The following is a 21885-nucleotide window of genomic DNA, read 5'->3' as shown; positions in this document are numbered from 1 at the left end:
TTTAAACATAACTTCATAATTACTTAAATTGTCTTCATTTTTAATCTGTCTTTGATTTATTCATTTTCACTCAGCTATGATATCAGCAGTAAACTTTAATTCTAAGTTTACTGAAGGAAAGGGAGTGGAATCATCATAACCCAGAGTACTTTAAGAATGGTTTAGATAAACTTCTGTCTTTAGCAGTCCTGAGTGAGTAGCAGATATGCTTTTTGTGAATTTAATTCTTGTGGTCACCTGTCATTTTCTCTGTTCCTTGATTAAGTAAGCTTAGCTCATATAGTCAGGAATGTCTACAAAGAAGAAATGAGAGAAGCACTCATTCTATAAGATTTTTGTTGTTAACTGCCAACATACTATTTGCATGAATGAATATGCATGTTATTTGTACATGCCACAGTATTTTCAGGTAATGAACCAGAAGTTCTAAAAAGCCATGTAGTCATTTCATCTTTGCTGTGCCCAGTGCACAGAGCTTTTCAAAATTATAGAACAGCTGTTTCTTTTGTCTTTTAAATACTCGGAGAAACTTCTGAAGATTAAATTAAAATGTTCAGAGATAGATGAAGTTATTAAGAGGTGAAACTCTCAATGCAGGAAAATTGAGTTTTTCTTTAACAACTGTTAATAAAAGAAAGCTTTACACAAGTTAATCTCTTCTCTGAAATCATTTAGACATTGTCAAATCCAAGGGCCAGTACTTTAAGATGTTATTTAGGAAAAATTTTGCTTAGTGTTGCAAGTGTGTACAGATGCCTGCTATCAGTAATGTGAACAATATAGATGTGATTATCTTCTGTATTTTAAAAAATGGTTCTTACCATGTTATGTGGTGTTTTCTTTTCTGCAGAAATACTCCCACTTACACATTACACTGTTTGTTATATTGTTCACTGCTTTAAGTCTAGTGCAGTCTCTGGTTTGGAAGGGACTTCTGACAATTTTTGATATGTGTTCTCTTTTACTTCTTTTCTTACTGCACATTAAAAGTACTACAATGAAACCAAAGCATGGCAATTCCTTGGCAGTTCCTTTACGTATTCTTTCCTTTTTACAGTCATCTAAGTGAAATGTGCAGTTCAACTATAGTCATCTGCAATTTTATGTCCCTTTCAAAAGCATGAGGTGTTTTTCTTTCTGCCCTTCTCCCTTCTCCCCCCCTCCCCCCCTCCAGCCCCCCCACCGAGGGACACCAGGGAAGCAGTTATTAGCTACCTACGCCTTGTAAATGCCTGATGATTAGAATTAAGTACAGCCTCATCTCCCTTAACACAAGCAGTCCATCTGCTTCCATTTCAGGAAGGATGACTTACTATCATGTTCTCCTATTGCTATGACTCCTGTTCTGTCCTGCTTTCTACCTCCTTTTTCTCTTCTAGTCACACAGTTAACATTTATGATAAGTATAAACAGAAGACATTTGGTAACTGCAACATTCAGATCCTTGCCTGGGAATGTATTTCCAATGTCTGCCTTTGGGGTTTGTTCCTTCATTAGCTCTGCTTCTAGCAATGCTGATGGAGCACAGAGGTCTATCTGAGCTGGCTTGAAAGAATTCTGTCTTCTCCTGCTTCTCCACAATTCATATCTGAGTACCAGGACATCTTCATCTTAATTTTCATATGTAAGATAACAAATTCTGTTAACAATTACCTCTAAAATGTACGTATAAATACTTTTCATTTCAATAGACCTTAAAATGTAAACCTGCATATTTTTATTTTACATCAATGAATAAATTTAGTGGTAGTTGTAAAATTAGTTGTAGTGATCACGTTCTTATGTGGGTGTGGGGTTTATAAATCCTAGCAGAGATAATATGTTCCATATGTGTTCATATGAGTGTCCAGCAATGTTCATCTTATATGTGTGCTTGTGTGTTCACATGTGCCTTTTGGAAAATCAGCACAATGAACAACAATATATACCTATGTATAGCAAAAATGCTATATGTGCCACCATTATAGACTGGATCGATGGGCCAAGGTTAATGGGCTTGTTCAGCCTGGAGAAAAGAAGGCTGTGGAGTGACCTCATTGCAGCCTTTCAGTACCTGAAGGGAGCCTATATCCAGGAGGGGAGTAAACTCTTCGAAAGGGCTGATAATAGCAGGACTAGGGAAAATGGATTTAAGTTGAAAGAGGGTAGATTTAGGTTGGATGTTAGGGGGAAGTTCTTTACTAGGAGAGTGGTGAGGTCCTGGAACAGGCTTCCCAGGGAGGTTGTGGATGCCCCCCTTGGAGGTGTTCAAGGCCAGGTTGGATGAGGCCTGGGCAACCTGATCTAGTAAATGTGGAAGTTTGGTGGCCCTAGCAGGCAGGGGGGTTGGAACTTCATGATCCTTGAGGTCCCTTCCAACCCGGGTCACTCTGTGATTCTGTGATTCTGTAATGGAATGAGGTTCAATAGGGCCAAGTGTCGGGTCTTGCATTTTGGTCACAACCCCAGGCAACCCTACAGGCGTGGGGAGGAGTGGTTGGAAAGCTGCCTGATGGAAAGGGACCATGGTGTGCTCATGGACAGTCGGCTGAATATGAGCCAACAATGTGCCCAGGCAGCCAAGAAGGCCAATGGCATCCTGGCTTGGATCAGGAATGGTGTGGTGAGCAGGATTAGGGAAGTCATCCTGCCCCTGTACTCGGCATTGGTGAGACCTCATCTCGAGTACTGTGTTCAGTTTTGGGCACCTCAGTACAGGAAAGACATGGAGGTACTGGAGCAGGTCCAGAGAAGGGAAACCCTACAAGGAGAGGTTAAGGAAGCTGGGGCTGTTTAGTTTGGGGAAAGGAGGCTGAGGGGAGACCTTATTGCCCTCTTCCAGTACCTGAAAGGTTCTTACAGTGAGAGTGGGGCAAGTCTCTTCACACTGGTGACACTTGACAGGACAAGGGGAAATGGCCTCAAGTTGCACCAGGGTAAGTTTAGGTTGGATGTTAGGAAACACTTCCTTACAGAAAGAGTAGTCAAGTACTGGAATAGGCTCCCCAGGGTGGTGGTTGAGTCACTGTCCCTGGATGTGTTTAAGAGCCGTTTGGATGTGGTGCTCAGGGACATGCCTTAGCAGAGGTTTGTTAGAATTAGGGTACTATGGTTTAGGCTGCGGTTGGACTTAATAATCTTCAAGGTCTTTTCCAACCTGTGTAATTCTAGGATTCTATGTTTCTATGATTCATTACATTTTTAACATATTTTTTTCTTGAGTCAAATATGTCTGAAGCTTATCTGTGTTCTGTAACCCTATGAAGATTTTTAGCAAAAGTTGAACTGAGTTATTGAAAGCTGAGCCTTTTCTTTCTGATAGAGTCATGCAAATGTTTAATGATGTTCCAAGGCTTTGTATGGGGAAATGTCAGCCAGAATGATCATGTCAACAAGATCAATATTCTGGATACCACTGGAGTCAAGTGAATGATTGAACCCCAAATCAAAATATCAAAAACAGAATAAGATTTGTGATGAGCCACTGAGAAAAGAATCCTGCAACATAATATTTTATTTTTTAGCTTATGAAACAATGACTTCACCTAATTTCTGAGCTACAGGATTATTATATTTAGCCACAGATGTGTGCATTGTATTGCTAATAATCAAAAGTGGAGTACAAGACAGGATGGTAGAGGTTGACAACAAAATATTTCTGAAGTTAGTGGCATTTCCCTCAATTTGAAAACGGTTCAGGCATGGGCTTTCTGTGGGAGTCTGGCCTTCTCAATTTTCCCTGCATTCTACCTGTATACATATATTAACATACATAGACAACACCTTGCAGTGCTATGGAATTGACAACATTCTTTGACAGGTGCCCTGATGAAAGCCAAAATTGCTCAAAATCGTGGCTGGGTTATGATTCTGTCAATTCCAACTGAGTGGGAGAATGACTATAAGTGCATCTTGACAGTACTGTAATATCAATTCTAAATTTTTCAGGTAGACATGAGATAAATGAGATTGAATGATGACTCCTTTCCCCTCAATGGAAAAACTCAAAAGACAAATTAGGAATATCTGTTCTGTTAAGTTTTTGATAAAGGATCTATGATTTATTTTGCTTGGATTTCTTGAAAAGAAGCACAAGTACTGAAACTATACTTCAACCCTGAAGAAAAAGAAGGATTATAACTTTGTGATAGATGTAATTACACTGTAAAACACAGAAAAGAACTTAGGTTTCTGAATAGCTCAGTGGGTAGTCTCCCTGCTCTTATTTTCAGTATGAAGTGACTCAGTAAATTCCTGTTCTCTTTAATTCTACAGTTTCATGGGTCTGACTGAGATATGTGTTTAACAAACTCAAAGTTAAAGTGCAGCTGGGTGGATAACCATGAGAGCACAAAAACAGCAAAATCTCAAGTGAATAATGAAAATTCTGATACAGTTTGCATTAGTTCCATATGCTACAGTGAGTAATAAGCAAAATTTTAACAAATGTATGGGAATTAAAAGGACTAATTACTAGTATTAACAAGAATTTCCAGAAGATAATGATTCAGGTTTCACAAATCTGTTTTATCTTTATTTCAAATAGAAAAATAAAAGTCATTCTCCCAGCTTTGAAATAAACTTTCATAAGGAAAACAGCAGATATTTTATAAATCTTCCTTTCTTGTCTAGGCTTAAATGAGTCATGTCCAGTTGCATTCCCATGTGTCTCGATTGCCTCTGCCAACATGATTCCAGGAGAAAAAAAATAAAAATAAAAAATAAAAGCAGGAAAAACACACACGCACACACACAAAGTGTTCAGTTACTCTTGTTTTATAAATGGGCAAGGCAAAGAATTTCAAGTCATGGTTCCCAAAGATAAGATGCATTTTCTCTAATTAATATATCCATTTACTCTCAAACAGAATTTGCTTCTTTCTCTCATGCTACCAGAAAATTTTTGCATGTCTTTAGTTTTAAAGTGACAGAGGTGACTGAACATGCATTTTCAGTGTCCACATTTCATAATTAAGATAGTAGTACAGGAAAATATTTAGGTATGAACAACAGAATAATTAAACTTACAGAAGAACTTCCAAAAGTGTAAACAATGTGAGAAATCTTCAGTACATAAAGACTGAACATATGGAAAATATGTATGTCTCTCCAAAAATAATGCCTCCTATTTATTTCTATGGAAACTACAACTGATAAAGGGCACAATAACACTGTTTGATAGAGCAAATTCTCAGCTACAAAACTCTTTTTCAGCATAGTCACCACTGTTAACTATGTATTTTTGCCACAAGAGGCTGCATGTTGCACTTGTAACTGTCTTCACCACTGTCACCACTGCTGAAATACACCACCACTGCCTCACTGTGGTCACATCCATTCTTTGGTCTCCATAAGTGTTCAGCAAGTGTTGTTGAATGTCAGTAGGTGCTATTTTTTTCTACATGGAAGAATTCCATTCCACCCTTTTGCTTGATATGCACGTCCATGTCAGACAGCATTTTGTCAGACTATCCCTCTGTTGCCATCTGTGATATAACATAAATAAATAAATAAATAAATAAATAAATAATGGAATACTGGCAGGAACCTCTACTGCCATATCCCTGTTGTTTGCCTCTGATGTTGCAGGCCAATATTATAAAATAGGAGGCATTTGTTTTGGAGAAGACCTTGTATACTATAGGATCATTTAGCTATGGGTGGCAAGAAGAGGACAGATATGAATCAACTGTTCACTGTTTTCTCAGGTATGAGATCCAAGAGCAGCCAAATGAAGGCAAGAGATGTCAGCCTTATGAAAAAGAAGAACCGATGAGTCTGCACATAGTGACTTGAAGAATTAATCATGGAAGGATTCTGAAATGCTAAAAGTGTATGTGCATTACCCAGAATACTGGATGAGTTCAAGGAATTATTACAAAACAAATAGAAACCATATCTGTTAAAGCAAGACCCTGAACTGTGCTTGGAGTCTGGGAGAGTACAACAAATGATGAAATACACTTCCTCTCTTATGACACTCCCGCTCAGAATTACTGGATTTTTGCCACTGTCAACTGCAAGCTACAAAACCTAAAAGGGCTTAGATGGAGGTGGTAAGGCTGTAACTGCCCTAGAGTCAGGTGAAAAACTTCCATTAAATTCAACACATGTTATCTCCTTTATTAAAGGAAATCAGTTATTATCTTTCAAGCTTCACTTCAGCACAGCTTTTGAGTTCAAGGTGTTACTTGTCACAAGTAATGAGATTTATGTACTCTATGCCTGGCAAATCAACACTGCCTTCAAGAGAACATAACAACAGTGTTTTTCAAACACTTTAAAAGACACAAATTATCAAGAATGGCTGACAGTTGAAATAGGAGTCTTGTACTCTGAATTAACTGTATGTGAAAAAAAAAAAAATTGCTTCCTTTGCTTGGCTTCATCTATTTGTTCAAGAAGAGCATATTCATTTTTAGAGATCTGTTACAACTTTTAGAATAAGTCTTGGTTTCTGTTGCTTGCTATTCAACAGCTAGATAATATTTTGAGAATTCATAGAATTACTCAGGTTGGAAAAGACCTTGAAGATCATCAAGTCCAACTGCAGCCTAACCAGTAGCCTATCTCTTAAAAAACAACCACAAAACAACACCACAACAACAAACCTCTGCTAAATCATATCCCTGAGTACCACATCCAAACGGCTCTTAAACACATCCAGGGATGGTGATTCAACCACCTCCTTGGGGAGAGATAATTAAATATAATTAAGAATTTTCTATCACCCAAATAAGCCATTCATTTTTTACTTAGAAGCAGCCTGGACAGATACAGTTCAGCAATTACATGCACATGTATTGGGCTTATATGGAAAGGCTTGGGTAGTGGGGGGCTGCAGGGTGTCCTTTGTGAGCAGAGCCCAGCACTATCCCATGCCAGATCAGAGCTAGCCCCACTGTGCTCACCACTGCTAGAGCTGAGCCACGAGCAACACTGGATGTGTCTGTAGGAGAGGAGGTATAAGAAAGGGAAAAACTGCTGTACAACAGCATCTGGAAGAAATTTTCTCCTCCTAGTTTCCTGAAGAGGAGGAGTGAAAGAGCAGCATATGGAGCTTAGCTGTCCATCAGCGTGAAACTGCCACACCACAATACTACATTGCTGACTTTGCCTTAGCTGGGTAGGTGATTACTCACAGCTTATGGAATAAGTCTTTGTAGGGATGACATTATGGAAATGATAAATTAATTAATGAATCTGGGACTTCTGTTTAAATGTTCTAAATGCTATAGGTCAGAAAGCTATTAAGACATGCACATGGCTAACTACAACAGTACCACTATACTGCAAATACAGTTGAATAGTTCTGGTTACTGCATATACTAAAAATCTACTATTTCTCAAATAACTACTGCTTATTTCAGTATCACCTCCACCAACAAATGACAGCGCTTTTCAGCTCACTGTGATCTGGTCTTACTGTTACCACTCAATCTTTTAATCCTCTACTTCAGCAAACCACAACTTTTCCTACTCTTAAAACCCCTTCCAAATCACATCAGTATTTGTATGTTCCCTCATGTGCTTCCTCCTATTCTGTGCACTATATTTAAACATTTTCTTAATCTGTTGGAATTGAACAGCTGTTAACACTTATTTAAAATTGGTCTTAATTACTATTCCTTTACCTTCTCATCTCTAATCCATTTTACACCTGTAATCCTGAAGCAATAGGTTTCCAATTTTCTTTCTTTTTTAAATAAATGAGATGTGATATCTGCTCCTTGTTTTTAGCAGCATAGGACACTCAGGGATGCTTTGATTTCTTTGTTTTACATCAGTTGTGTTTCTGACAAATGCTGAAACCCAGAAAGTCAACACAGAAAAACAGAAGAGTTAAGGATGACAACTGTCATGCTTTTTTTTTGCAATGTTAACCCCCTGAGAAGGAACACTGTCAGCACTCCAGAGATACAAAACTAAGATTACTTAAGACCTTTTATTCGCTAAGTGGTTTTCAGAGTTTGTTTCAGCTGCTAGTATAGTAGAAGATGATTTACCCTCTAAGAAGTCTATTTAGTCTCTTTGCACTGGCATTCAAGGTTTATTTAAACAGCTCAGAGATGAATCTCGATGCCCTCAGTGTCTATCTGTGTTCCAACACTCGAACAGAGCTCATGTTTTTTGTTCAGTAGGGCCCAGTAAAATAAATGTAATGACTAAAAGTTGAATATGTGATTAACAACAATAATTGCATATTGTTGGTAGAATATTCAAGCAGTGAAAACACACTCTAAAATCATATCTCTGAAAATGTACCATACAATCAATGAAGAAAAGGACCTTCCTTATGGTCCTGGGCAAAGTGAGTCTGTGTTTCATCTATGTTATTCAGAACAGCTAATATTAACTTCACTTGAACTAGCAGTTCTGTTAGTATACAGCTTTTGGCTATCAACTCTGTTTCTAACCCAAGACAAATCCTTGTATTTTATCCATTTTGTTTTGATATTAGCACTAACACTTAGATGCTACACACCAGTTACTCTAAAATTCCCTTTTCCATTTAAAATGTACCCTTATCCCCTGTTCTCATTACAGTTCTAACATTTATGGGCAGTAGAAACAGAGTCAGCTCTCAGGCATCTGCCATGGCAATGCCCCTGTGAAACAGCAGCGGGATACTGAAAGGTCAACTACCTTTCCCTTTATTATTATGCGCACTGTGGTCTTCAAACTTGGAAGCAGTTCTCTGAAGAAGTTTTGTAGCTGCATAGCATGGGGGTCTCCTACCTCCTTTCAAAAGCTTTCCCTGAGAGCTTCCCCATGCAGTTTATTTAAGGATCAAATTATTAAAAAACATTGTTCTTAGACTTATGTGGATATGATTAATAGGTTGCTGTGTTTTTATATTGGATAAATTATTATTTCTACATAAAAGACCAAGAAAAAAAAATCATCCTTCTGGATGATAAACAACATGAGAAATACTGGCTCTATCCTAGTTAAGCTATGTTTCCTACCAGATTTAGGAAAAACATTCCCTAGTAGGAGCTGCAATTGTTAGCACAGTGTCAGGGCTGTCAGCTCCTTGCCCAGACATCGCTGGCTGCTAAAGAAGACTGTCTCCTGGGATTGTCTAAACTTGTAAGGAAAGGAAGTGCCTCTGGACTGCTATTAATTTTTCATAACCTGGTAGGTTGCCAAAATAGTTAAATTTATGGCACTTATTTGCTTGTAGTGGAAAAAAAGCTATAGTTGGTCAAGAATTGGACTTAAATACCATTTAAATCATATAAACAAGTACAGTGAGAGTTAAATATTCCTGGCCAATAAGATGTAGTGTCAACTCTCTGTGTATGCACGTGTGAAATAGAGAGGCGCTTTAATGGGCTGTATTCCTGACCTCAGGATAGATCTTCTCTTTCTCTCACAGGAGCAAAAATTAACTTTTAATGTGTACCAGTAAAAGGAAGGTACATTGTGCCCATAAATATGTATGTATATGTAGAATTATATATGTGTTCTTCTGTTCTTTGTATATAAGTAGATATGTTTGTATAATGTACATGTACAAATATATATATATCTATAAGCATATTTGAAGAAAGAACACAATTTAATCTGTAAGTCATTTTCTTCAAAATATTCAAACTCCAAACATATCTCCTTGCATTACCTATAAAACATGCTAGTGGAATCCCCATGTTAGAAATTAACTCTACCACACTTTGTGAGCTATTACTCAGGACAGCTGTTGAGACGTCAGAAGACATTAAGCGAAGTTGGAGAAACTGAACAAATATCTTGATGATTCCTACAGAACGCAACAGCCGGTTGACATAAATAGATAAAGCATTAAAATAAAACTGTGTTTCCATATGTTCAATGAAATATGTCATTTACTGGAAGAACAAATAACAGCTTGAATGTATTGAATATTTAAGAGTACTGAGTTTCAATAGGGCCAAGTGTTGGGTCCTGCATTTTGGTCACAACAACCGCAGACAACCCTACAGGTGTGGGGAAGTGTGGCTGGAAAGCTCCCAGATGGAAAGGGACTTTGGTGTGCTCGGCATTGGTGAGGTCTCACCTCGAGTACTGTGTTCAGTTTTGGGCCCTCAGTACAGGAAAGACATGGAGGTACTGGAGCAGGTCCAGAGAAGGGCAACAAGGATTGTGAAGGGCTTGGAAAATCAGCCCTACAAGGAGAGACTGAGGGAGCTGGGGCTATTTGGTATGGGGAAAGGAGGCTGAGGGGAGACCTTATTGCCCTCTTCCAGTACCTGAAAGGTTCTTACAGTGAGAGTGGGGCAGGTCTCTTCTCACTGGTGACACTTGACAGGACAAGGGGAAATGGCCTCAAGTTGCGCCAAGGTAAGTTTAGGTTGGATGTTAGGAAACACTTCCTTACAGAAAGGGTAGTCAAGTACTGGAATAGGCTCCCCAGGAAGGTGGTTGAGTCACTGTCCCTGGATGTTTTTAAGAGCTGTTTGGATGTGGTACTTGGAGATATGATTTAGCAGAGGGTTGTTAGAGTTAGGGTACTATGGTTAGACTGAGGTTGGACTTGATGATCTTTGGGGTCTTTTCCAACCTGAGTAATTCAGTGATTCTATGATTCTACAGTAGGGTTTTTCTCAGAGGAGAGACTTCCAAGACTAATTTGATGCTTTGATGTGCCATAATCTTGAACTGGCAATTAGTTTTCTAATAATGCTATCAAATGCTGTCTAGAATGGCTCTTGGAGGTTCTATAAATTATTAAAAAAAGAAGGTTGGTTTAAAAATTGCAGGTGTGGTTTGTTTATTTTGCCTTCTTAAAATTCAATTCCCAGCAACAGAGAGTGGCAAGCATTCTTTTTATCAGATATGGTGAAATTTTAGTCCTTGTTAATTGCATCAGTGTGGTTGAAGAAAACAATCACTGCTTCCCTTCATGAAAAGATCATGTGAACTACAAAGAAAATAAATGTTTAGATAAAAAATGATTTGAGAGAATGGTTGAGCACTCTTCTTAAGTTGTGGGGGCTGCAGTCGTGAATGGTAATGATGGCAAACGGATGAGTGTTTTAGTCCTATGTATTTTTCTAAAGAACCCAACATCAACCAAGATTTTGGAGTAGGTTCTCGACAACTTGTAATTGCATTAGCTGCATTGGAATGGAGAATGAGACCCAATTTATTTTTTATAAACCTCTAAATTATTGAGAAGAAACAAGAAGCTGCCAGAGCATTAGAATTCTCTTGGAATCAAGGGGCCAAATTTTTGAAACAACATCTTCTGTCTGAGACAATGCATCTATGATTAATGAGAAGGCACAATTGCTTCATTTTGTATTCTGCAAAATTTCACACTAGGGCGTTAGAATTTCGAAGGACTTTGACCGTTATCATCATTAACATCTTTGGCTATAAAATGGGCTTGTTAAATCATAGCTACCTGTACAATAAAAGCAGAAAATAATAGGAATTTTCTCAGATATTTGTGACAAAATCCTGGGGGAAAAAATCAAATAGTGAGTTGTGTCTCTGCTAACCAAAGTAATGCTTCAAAGTAAAATGCCAACATGCAGTATGTCAATATCTCCAACATAATTACATTACATGTTAAACACCTTAACGGATTCTGGATTCAGTGTAATGAATTACTGTAGTATTCATATTTTCTACATCATCAGATAAAAAATATTCTCCAGAACTATCAAATTATATCCCTTAAATCTGGATTCAGGCAAGTACCACATATTGAGAAAAGGTATGAAGTGAATGTTTAACAAGAAGCACCCTATGAAGCACTGCTGACAGTGGAACACACAGTAGACAGACTTCTTAATGTTTAAACACTTTCATGAACCAAAGCTTTAAGTGCAAAACACAGGCAACATTTATTTTTTTTCAAAATGAAGTCCATTGTGTGATGACCACAAAGCTTAGCCATTTTGAGCTGTTGATTGTTTTAGATAATTTTGATTGCAGGCTTTAAGAAAAAGGTTAAAGGAAAGTGTTAAAATAACCATAAACAGTCAATTAGTCAAGAGAACACTGGAGGAAAATAACTGAAGTGTTGTTTTGCCGCAGTAAAATTGTTTTCCCAAACACCTATGTTTCCAGAAGGAAACCAAGTCCTAAAAGGTGTCTATTATGTTACTGATAATGGCAATATCATGGTATATATGAGCATGAGCTGCCCTATTTGAATGTGTTAATATCTCTAAGCAGTCTTCATTGTCCTTTTTTTCATGTGACTGCCTTGAAATGAGAACTGATGTGTCCATTTTTGTTTTGTAGTTTTAGTGCAGGGCTTAGTACATATACTTGCCTATGCCATAGTTTTCGACAAATGACCTCAGTGCCTTGGGTTAGCTTCCTGGTTGGTTTTAAAAAATTAGTACAGTATATTCTTTGTGTTATCATTATGAAGCCTCATTAATCATCATGTGTAACTAGGAAGTACTCTGATCAAGAATATTTTAAGAATAAAGATGAGATTAATATCTGCAATCCTAAGAATCCAGAAAAGACATACAAAGTTGGTTTGTCATCCTAATCCTCCTTTATTACTAACGGGAAGAAATGCACCTCCTGCACAGAACAATTAATCTCCTTCAAGAAAGGTCACATGAATCACCTTCAAAAAGTTACTGGGTTCCTTCTACAGGCTATAAAGTCTAGCGTGCTTAGCGTTAAAGTGCCTAAATAAATCCAAAGAAAAGTTCTTGAAAGGCAATTCTATAACTAAGATTCATAAGGCAAAGTAGGGAACTATTCTGCAGGCAGCTTGGTCAGCCTAGAACCACAGAATAATTAAGGTTAGAAAAGACCACTAAGAACATCCAGTACAACCAGCAGCCCATCACCACTGCACCCACTAACCACATCTCTCAGTGCCACATCTACACATCTCTTGAACACCTCTATCTGCTAGATAGTAGATCCACAGGGAGAGTGTATGCTTTTGAAGGTGGTAACAGTGGGTTTTGCAGGTACATACATTCTATAAAACAAAATAAATTTGAAAAATAAACTCACCATACCAGCACAAACAAGTTCAAGAGATTTACTGCAGGTCTAATCACTTCAAGTGATTACCATTAAAAAGGAAAGGCAAACATCTCTCCTCTCTCCCAGTCTAAAATCAGTTGCTGTCAGTATACACAAAACACAAATGGGATCTTTTAGTTGATTTTCAGTGGAAGATAAGCAGGGTGTATGCAGCAGGCAGTGCTGAAACATAGCAGGAGGATTTATTTTGAAGTGTTTTGCTAGTAACAAACATTTCCACATGAACAGAGATTAAAACAATGATGTCATTGCTGACAATTTTCATTGTAATTATGTATTCAGTACACCAACATGCGCTGTAGAAATAGCAATGTTGTGAGTGTTTTAGAAGAATCTGTCTTTGCTTTGCTTTGCTCTACAGAAGTAGGATATGTTCTACAGGAGAGACATCTTGCACTAGCAGGAGGTAAGCTGTGAGTACCCAGAACTGTGTGTTCTCCCTTTAAAATGGTCCAGTTTTCCTGTTTAACTTGGCACAGCCACAAGATTTTTTTTCAGCTACCCAACCCAAGAAATTCTTCAAAATTCTGGGAACAGACAACATGACATTTGAAATAATTTAGCATGGTGTAGTCATCTAGTTATTGTTATGATCTCTGTGTCCATACCATGAAGGTCAGTAGTACCTTGAGATACTTCACAAGAAAGAAGACACCTATTTCCTGGCTACTCTGAATGTGCATTTTATTTTCTTTTGACACCACTGGGACAAAATTAATCTCATCTACATTTAGATGTTTGAAATCCAACATCAGCAACAATAAATAGCTGCAGAGAGCAATTCCTCCTACTCTAAAGGTGTATGAATTACATAGTTCAGCTTGTCCACTGGAAGTTTATCTACACCTCCAGGCAGTACATGCAGAGCATAGGTGCTTGGTTTACAGCTGGCAGTCAAGTCTGTGGTGTCTAGATGAAAAGAATCTGACCTTTTGTGAAAAATCCCTCTTTAGAACTATTCAGGATTTGTCACTAAAGACATTTTTGACATGGATCATTATATACAAACTTATCAGGGGAAAACTTAAATCAGGCACAATATGACCTTGTAACTTCTGCTGCATCCCTGTTGTCTTCTCCTACATGCAGAAAGTAAATGATCTGTTCTGCTTTTTAAAATGGAAAATCTAAAATGAAAGCATTTTATTATTTTATACAAGCATAATGTTTAAATTAAGAAAACAATGAAAGTTTCTTTGGGAATAAATTCGGTGCTGCTCTTTCTTTTTTGTCTAGTACATTTTGTTCTGACACCGCACTGCTAGCCTGCTGAAGAGGATCTGTATGCTACGGAATACTACAGATTTAATCTTCAAAAAAGTATCCTCTAGTATTCTTCTCCAGATTTATGGCTACACAGAAGGAACAAAGGCAAAAGCCTGTCCATTAATCTAATGAACTGAGGGCTGCATTGATTTTCCTAGGACTGCTAACTTCCTGTGATTTAAGTAGGTATCTTGATTAAATGATGGTTAAAGTAAGCAAATTGAATTCCCAGTCGATGCAATGCAGAATCTACCATAGGAAGGTCCTTCCTGGCAGAATGCCTGACTCTTGTAAGGAGAGCCCAGGCTCTCAGGCAAGTTTCCTACTACTATACATTATGGATTAGATTCAGAATTGTGTTGATGCTCCTCTCATGCTTTACGGCCTGGGGCAGTAATCACCCCTGGTACTTGGCCACCACAGAGAGTGAGCATCATCAGCTCTCTGACAGCTGCTACCTCTTTGTGATGGACATCCAAATCAAAAAGAAACAAACATTTTAGGTAAGTACTGACAGTAAGCATATGAGTGTATAGAAGAATCCTTTTCTAATTAAACTGGGTAGCAGAGGGGGTTGCTACTAACCTTCCAGAAGCATGTATCCAACACACAGTTGTGAGTTCATGCTCTATGGGAGATGTTTCAAAAATAGCACAGAAGTTTGGTGCAAGTGCATGTGTATGTGTGTGCAAGTATTTTTAACCTGCATTTTAGTTTGATTATTGGAATCTTCATGCCTTACTACCACCGCTCAGCTGGGATTCAATAAACACAACCCAAGAAGGTAGGCTCCTTGCCTCAGGTCCTGTTACACAGTGACCAGAGATGGTACTTGTGGAGGATGACTGTTTAGTTCCAGAGGAGAAGATGAAGTAGGGAGTTTGGTCACTCCTGGCTTCTGCTTCTCTTTCTCCAGAAGAAAAGAGAAACTGCAGGGTCAGTTCAACAGCCAATGTAGAGGTATTCCATGTCAGTTTAGGCAGCAGCTCCTGTATGACACATGACCCATAGGAGACTGGTGTCCTACAGTGAGAGGCAGTTTGCAGCCACAGAATGTACCCTAAGTCAGAATATACCATAAGGACAGGATATACTTCTGCATGGCCAACTGAACTGTACTGCACATGGCCAGCTGGCAAAAGTACAGGAGAAGCAAGAACCTACTACATCTGCTTTTCCATTCTCATTTTAGGCATGAACACAGCAAGAAGAATGTATTTCTGGTTCTTAACCCTGACATTAGAAGGAATTGCTTATAAATAAAAAAATAAAATGACTCATGTTTCAGGAAAATACTCATGGAAAACAAGTATGTGCTGAGATCACAGGGCTTAGCTACTTCATTGACAACCCATGCACAAGACGTGGGACTGGGACCTCCACCTTCTTGGGGAGGTCTGCTGCTCCTCAGAAGCTTTTCATAGTATGTGGAAAAGTACCCCTGGAATAACCCATAATGTATATTTCAGAAAATCTCGGGGGAAAATCACTTCCTCCATTTACCGTTCCTCTCTCTATTTATTACATAATATACCGGATACTATAATCAAATGGTTCCCCTGACACACACATGTGTGTGCGAAGCACTTCAGGTGGTGTATACAGCACAGGCTCAATGACCAAGCTATTGCAGAAGTTGTCCTTCAATGGTTAAATCTGATGGGTTGAAAATCCTTATGGAATGTTAAATTCACACAAACTGAAGGAGTTCTCCTGCCCACCTTCAGCCCATGGTTGTTGAAAAATAGTTTATCTGCAAAAAATTACAATTGCAATCCAAAGTTCTTTTCGGCTCTTGTCTCACACCCGTCACTGCCTAAATTAGAAATAAATGGTTGAGAGAAGAGGAAGACTTATTCTATGAATTCAAACAGATATATAAGTTTGATAAGGTAGAACAGAAGGAGAAAGAAAGGAAGAAATTAAAAAAGAAGAAGAATGGAAGGAAGAAAGAAAGAAAAAAAAGAAAGAGAAAAAACAGCCCTAAGAAAAAAAGATGAGAATGATTTATTTTAACATAGGTGTTACTTTCTTCTTCCGGTGCAGCACATTAAAATCCATTAATTCCTTTGTCAGCTTCACTGTGCAAAGCAATTATCTCTTATTCCAACTGTTTTTCAGATTCTGTTTGACAGAGAGTTAATGCACCTAGGAGTGACATTTGCATAAGAATCTATTACAAAAGAAAAAAAAAAAAAAAAAAAAAAAGGAAAAAAAGATTCAGTTGGCTTTTCCTGTTTTCACTCTATAAACCATAATAATTAATATGTATTTAACCAGTTGAAATAATTTGCCAGCAACAAATCTCAATGGAGCTGAGGATCCTAGTAGCCCTGTTGCTGGTGTTGGTGTAATGCTGTGCTTAGAGTAAGGGCCAGGCTCTGCCTTTCACCTTCCAGAGTGGAAGCAGGCCTTCTACAACAGGTAGTTCCCAGAGTCTTGTTTGGTGACACAGTGATGTAAAACTGATTTATCAACATAGCTTTATCTCAAACCTGCTATCAGGAAATAATATAATGCTTAGTGAAGTCACCAGACTATAACTCAACACATCTGAAATCTAAACATGATCTGACACTCATGAAGCCACTGAATGTCTCAAGACAGCAGTGCTTCCTAAATTTTTGCCTGCCTTTTCTTGAGATAGGTTATAATGATCCTTTCTCCCCACTTATATGTTGTCTTCCCATAAGACGAATCATGCTAACTCAATCTTTATTTTCAGAAGGAATTCAGTCCTTTTCAGCATTGATTACCAGAATTGCCAATGTATCAGAGCAGGCAGAGATGCTATATGAGATTTACCCTGTTGATTTTAACTCCTCACTCCAATGAATCATGGTCCTGAAAAAAACCTTGGCAGATTAAACAATGTACTGGCACGGAGACAGGTCTCAGGTGCTGGGGGGAGGGCAGTTGTTTTCCTTTCTGTTTGTCACCTAAGGCAATATTCACATATAGACAGAACTGAGAGCTGGTCCCTTAATAGATTTCTCTACATGAGTCCTCTGATATAAATTTGATGGGCTGTCCACACTGTAGAAAAGCAACATCACTTCCACCAAAGCAGAGCCACTTCGCTCAGGACATGATATTTGCAGCAAGAGTACTGAAAAGAAGCAGAATCGTACCTGATCTGGGATGACCTCAGCTGACTTAATACTGACTAGCAGTACTTGGCTCTAAATAGGAAAGATAAGGAGAAATGGAATTTCTTTCTGGAGCTATTTTAAGTGCAACGACTACTATATATAGTGTCAGAATAAGTGGCTGAGGTTAAATTTAAAAACAGACATGTTTATGTTTTGCTGTTTCCAAATACAGTCTCATGTGTCCCAAAGTCTGAACAACAGGAAAAAAAAAAAAAAAAAAAAAAAAAAAAAAAAGAAAAAAAAAGAAAAAAAAAAGCAGAAACTATAGTAAAAAGCCCCATCTTTTTGCAAGCTAAGTGAGGTTGTTCAGTATAGAGGGTAAGGAAAAAGGAAAAACAAGTGTCGTGAGACTTTCACTCATTTAGATATTAAAGGACTCTTCCTGAGCCCTGCCTGTGAGCAGTGTACCCTCAGGTCCTCTCTCAGTCTTTCATTAGCTATTACAAGACAGCTATTAAGCAGTCCAGTGCATCTGACTTCTCTGTATGTAGAATTCTTGCTTATGCCAATATAGTGAAATCATAGAAATTGTACATATTTCCATAGAAAACCTTGCTAAGCTATCAGTCTCAGCTTCAGAACAAGGAACACAAAGAGTGATACATGCTATGTCACTGCAGTACAATCAAACTTAACACTGCAAGTAGATTGTGCTCAAAGGTACACAAAGGCCAGCATCTAAATTCAGTGTGTGGGACAAAAACTATTACCCACTCTGTGCTTGCTGTATGCTAGAGAAAATCTATCCATGCATGAATTCTTGCACAGAGAAGTGTTTCTTAAACAAAAACAAGGAGCAATCTCTATTTTACAGAGACACATAATTGCAGAGGTTGGAAGGGACCTCTGGGGATCATCAAGTCCAACTCCCTGCTTTTCACTCTGTTTTTGAGGAATGCCCTTTATCTGGAAGATAAAAGAAAGGCAGAGGCTGGAAAAGTGGCCTTATTTACTTGCACCTACAAGGTGTGTCACAATTGGAAGAGCTATCTCACTTTGGGGGCACGCTTCAATAAATGTAATTTTGGTTGCCATGCAAACAGAAAACCACTCAAATGAGTGCAGTAAAACAAAAGTGCAGAAATGACATTTCCTTGTAGAAATAAGGAAATATATTTAATTAACAGGGCTGCGGGTTTTACCTACAGCAGTGAATTTCACAGTTCTTCCCTTCTGCAGAGCGCAATCTGCTGTCAGCATGTAAGGCTCCTGAGCATCAACTGCTTCTTCCTAACAGGACCTCAGCCTCTGCCCTGAGGGCCAGCACCTTTCGATGCCAACCGTGTGAACCCCGCTCTGAGCGCCTCTTCACCGCGCTGCTCCCTAATCGGCCTCGCATTTCCCATCCTCCCGCAGCTCTCCGTCTGGACCCCGACACTCCCTAGCTGATCGCAGCGCGGTCCCTCGGGGTCCGGGACCGCCCGCCGCGGCCGTGCGGTGGATGCGGGTGCGGAGCGCTGTGGCCCCACGCGGTCCCACCCCCGAACGCTGCTGTCCCGCAGGTGTCACACTCCAGAGGTTGCTGGTGCGAGGGGAAATATCCCATGTTCATTTCGGACACGGGAAGGAGGAATGTCTTAATTCTCAGGTTGGGAACAAAGTGGTGCGCAACGTCACCCAGCGCCCATGTAGGCGCAGAAGAGACAGAGACTTTTTTCTATAGAGGGTCGAGAACCAAAGATTCAGAAGGAAAATGCAACAAAATTATGGGGAACTTACTTGGTTTAGGTGCGTGCGTTGGCAGCGGGCATCTTCCTCCCGAAGTTCCAGCGGGTCACATTTTCCCTGGGAAGAGCCCTTTTTGTAAGTTAAATCCCTCTGAGAAGTGTTCGTTTTGTTTCGCTCAGCCACTTTTACTCATTTTTTACTTTATTTTCCCCATGTCTGCCCCCGGCGCAGACGCTCGGACACAAGCCCACTGGTTAGATGCTCTCCATCACCCTCAGCCCAGGGGACTGCGCTTGCCGCCGGGCTCCTGAGCAACAGATGCGAGCCACAACCTTCCCTGGATGCTCAGTGCGGCGTCTCCTCCTTCCCTGGGAGAGCCTCATGCTGCCCGTCCAAAGTAACAGCTCCTTCCGACGCGCCGCTTCTCCCCGGAGCGCAGCGCTGCGAGGCTGGAAAAGGACACGGAGATAAAGGGAAAAACACCACAGAGGGACACACGCACCGGCTTGTGCCGCCCGCGGCGATGCGCTCCCCTCGAGACCGGCGACGGCTTTGGCTCCGCGTCCCCTCCCGACGCCGCCGCCGCCCCCGCCGCGCTCCCCGCGCCCCTCGCTGCCGCACTGCAGCGCCCCCCTGCGGGCGCATCGCACACTGCGGCCCCTCCGCGTGCCCCGGGGATGGGGGGAGGCACAACCCCCACCCCGTGATGGAGGTGAGCGGATGGGGACAGCTGAAACGCCGAGCGACTGCGGAGGAGGTGACAGTAGCTCCGAAGAAAGTTCGCTGCCTCGCCTCTGGGAAAGCCCCGAAGAGCCAGTAAATAAATAAATAAATAAATAAATCTATGCATTTATTAGCATTTATTTATTTGAGCACTTTCTGGGGACCTGAAGCCGCTGCTGACGCAGAGCGAGGCACGCATTTGCCGCTCACCGCGTGCAGAGGCCGCCGGGTATAGGCTCTGGCAGTGCCCGCAGCGACCCCCCGGGGACTGTGCCCAGCCCCGTGCTCTGGGTGCAACCGGTGCCCCGTGAACGGCCGCCACTGCGGATCAGCGGAGGGTGCATGAAGGAGGAGGAGAGCAAAGGGATGAGACGGGGCGAGGCTGTCCAAGGAGGAGGGATGTGCGAATTGCAAAACGCACGAGTAGCCCTCGTTCTGAGCTTTGCCCGTGTCCCTGGCGGAGACTTCAGAGCTCTGAAGCGTGAAACGCCGCTTTGTGCAGAGCGCAAGTGTGCTCATGTCATTACAGTAAGTGAGAAGGAGCTGCCAGGCGCAGTTCGATGGCAGCATGCAGCCCAAGACCTCCACGGGCAGCACAGAAAAAGAAGCGTGAAGTTCAGCGGGGGGCTGAGCAGTGGAAATGCCAGGTTCGTTCTACTCTGGGGTTTTCACGGTTTCAGCTCCTGCATCATCGTGTGCGCTGCTGCAGTACAGATTTCAGGCGTGCCCCTAATGAACTGCTGCTAAGGCCTCAGCCCTTTCAGGGGCAGCTCAGAAAGCGGCATGGTGCTGTGAGCAGTACAGCACAGGTAACGGGGCTCTGCCCTTCTCAGCCACCGAGATGATAATTGCACTCCTGAGATCAGCTCCCGCTAGCTTGGATACAGACCAAATGCCAAATGCAGCTACACTGGGAAATGATCACTCATTCACTACACACATGTGCACTGCAGCATATATAGGTAAAGGGATGACTCCAAAAGTAATGCATCATATGTTGTTAACGTTTGCCCATGACGGCAGAGGCAGAAGGTGGTGGTATGGCAGTAGAGGTTTTACCTTCCCACCAATATCCCATTACATTTTGTTTCCATGTGCCATATGGCCGCAGAGGGGCAGTCTGACAAAATGGTGTCTGATATGGAAGCATGTTTGATGCAAAAGGTGAGGAACTGAATTCCTCCATGTGGAAAAAATGGCACCCAGTGACATTCACTGATGCTCGCTGAACGTTTCTGGAGACCAAATAGTGGGTGTGAGCACAGTGAAAGTTGAGCTGCATGGACACCATTTTCCCAGCAGTGACACCATCAGCAGCTGTGAAACAGTGGGTCGCTGCTGCTGGTACTGATTTTTTAAAAGCACAGCATGCACGTTCTTGTTTATTGCTGGTGAAATGCAGAGCTCATCATGATGACTGTGCTGAAAAACAGTGTTTTGCAACCAAGAGTTTGCTCTACCAATTAGTGTTATTGTGTTCTTTGTACCTGTTGTAGTTTCCATGGAAATTAAGGCATTAGTTTCCAAACAACCTCACTATAAGCACACACATACCCCCCACTTACACACGAAAATGGGGTGAGAGAATTAGGTAGACAGAGACACCCTATAGAGGCAAAGGCAAACTGCAGTGAAGTATAGAAAAGGTTGGATCATTGGATTGCATTGGCGATACTACTGGGAGCTCATCCACATAGCACTGGAGTATTTGTACACCTTGTGCATTAATTCATCAGCTGCTATCAGCACCAGTAAGATTAAGCTGCATTACTACAGTTTGAAAGTGTAGACGAAATTTAGAGGTTTTTTGATGCTCACTTCCAAGAGCAGAGTGCTTTTCTCCCATACGTTTCCTTAATAGATCTTGAGAAGCCAAGTTCTATTTTGAGCGTATCATGTTTAATTTATCACAAGCAAATGCCTCTATAACAGTATTTCCTATGTTTTTTTTATGTGTTTCGTTGTGACATTTCTTCTTTTCAGGGTTGAATGCAATGTGGTACTATCAGTGTGCTTTACAGTTTCTGGCATTTTACATATGATAACCCATTAGCAGTCTCCTGTGGTCTTGCCAGTGCTCATAATT

General features: G+C 40.5%; 1 protein-coding gene across 1 annotated transcript in view; it reads right to left on the bottom strand.

Moving 5' to 3' along the window:
* TRPC4 (transient receptor potential cation channel subfamily C member 4) overlaps positions 1 to 19654 on the bottom strand; it is a 132642-nt gene extending 112988 nt beyond the window's left edge. Inside the window, exon 1 of the mRNA XM_072361423.1 lies at positions 19128 to 19654. The gene's annotated coding sequence lies outside the window, so the exon portion shown is untranslated. The remainder of the gene's footprint in view (positions 1 to 19127) is intronic.
* Between the last annotated feature and the right edge of the window lie 2231 nt (positions 19655 to 21885).

This window comes from Excalfactoria chinensis, chromosome 1, assembly GCF_039878825.1.
Source record: "Excalfactoria chinensis isolate bCotChi1 chromosome 1, bCotChi1.hap2, whole genome shotgun sequence".
Classification (NCBI taxonomy): Eukaryota; Metazoa; Chordata; class Aves; order Galliformes; family Phasianidae; genus Excalfactoria; species Excalfactoria chinensis.
The sequence above is the reverse complement of the archived record's forward strand: the minus strand, read 5'-3'. Positions and strand labels throughout refer to the sequence as shown.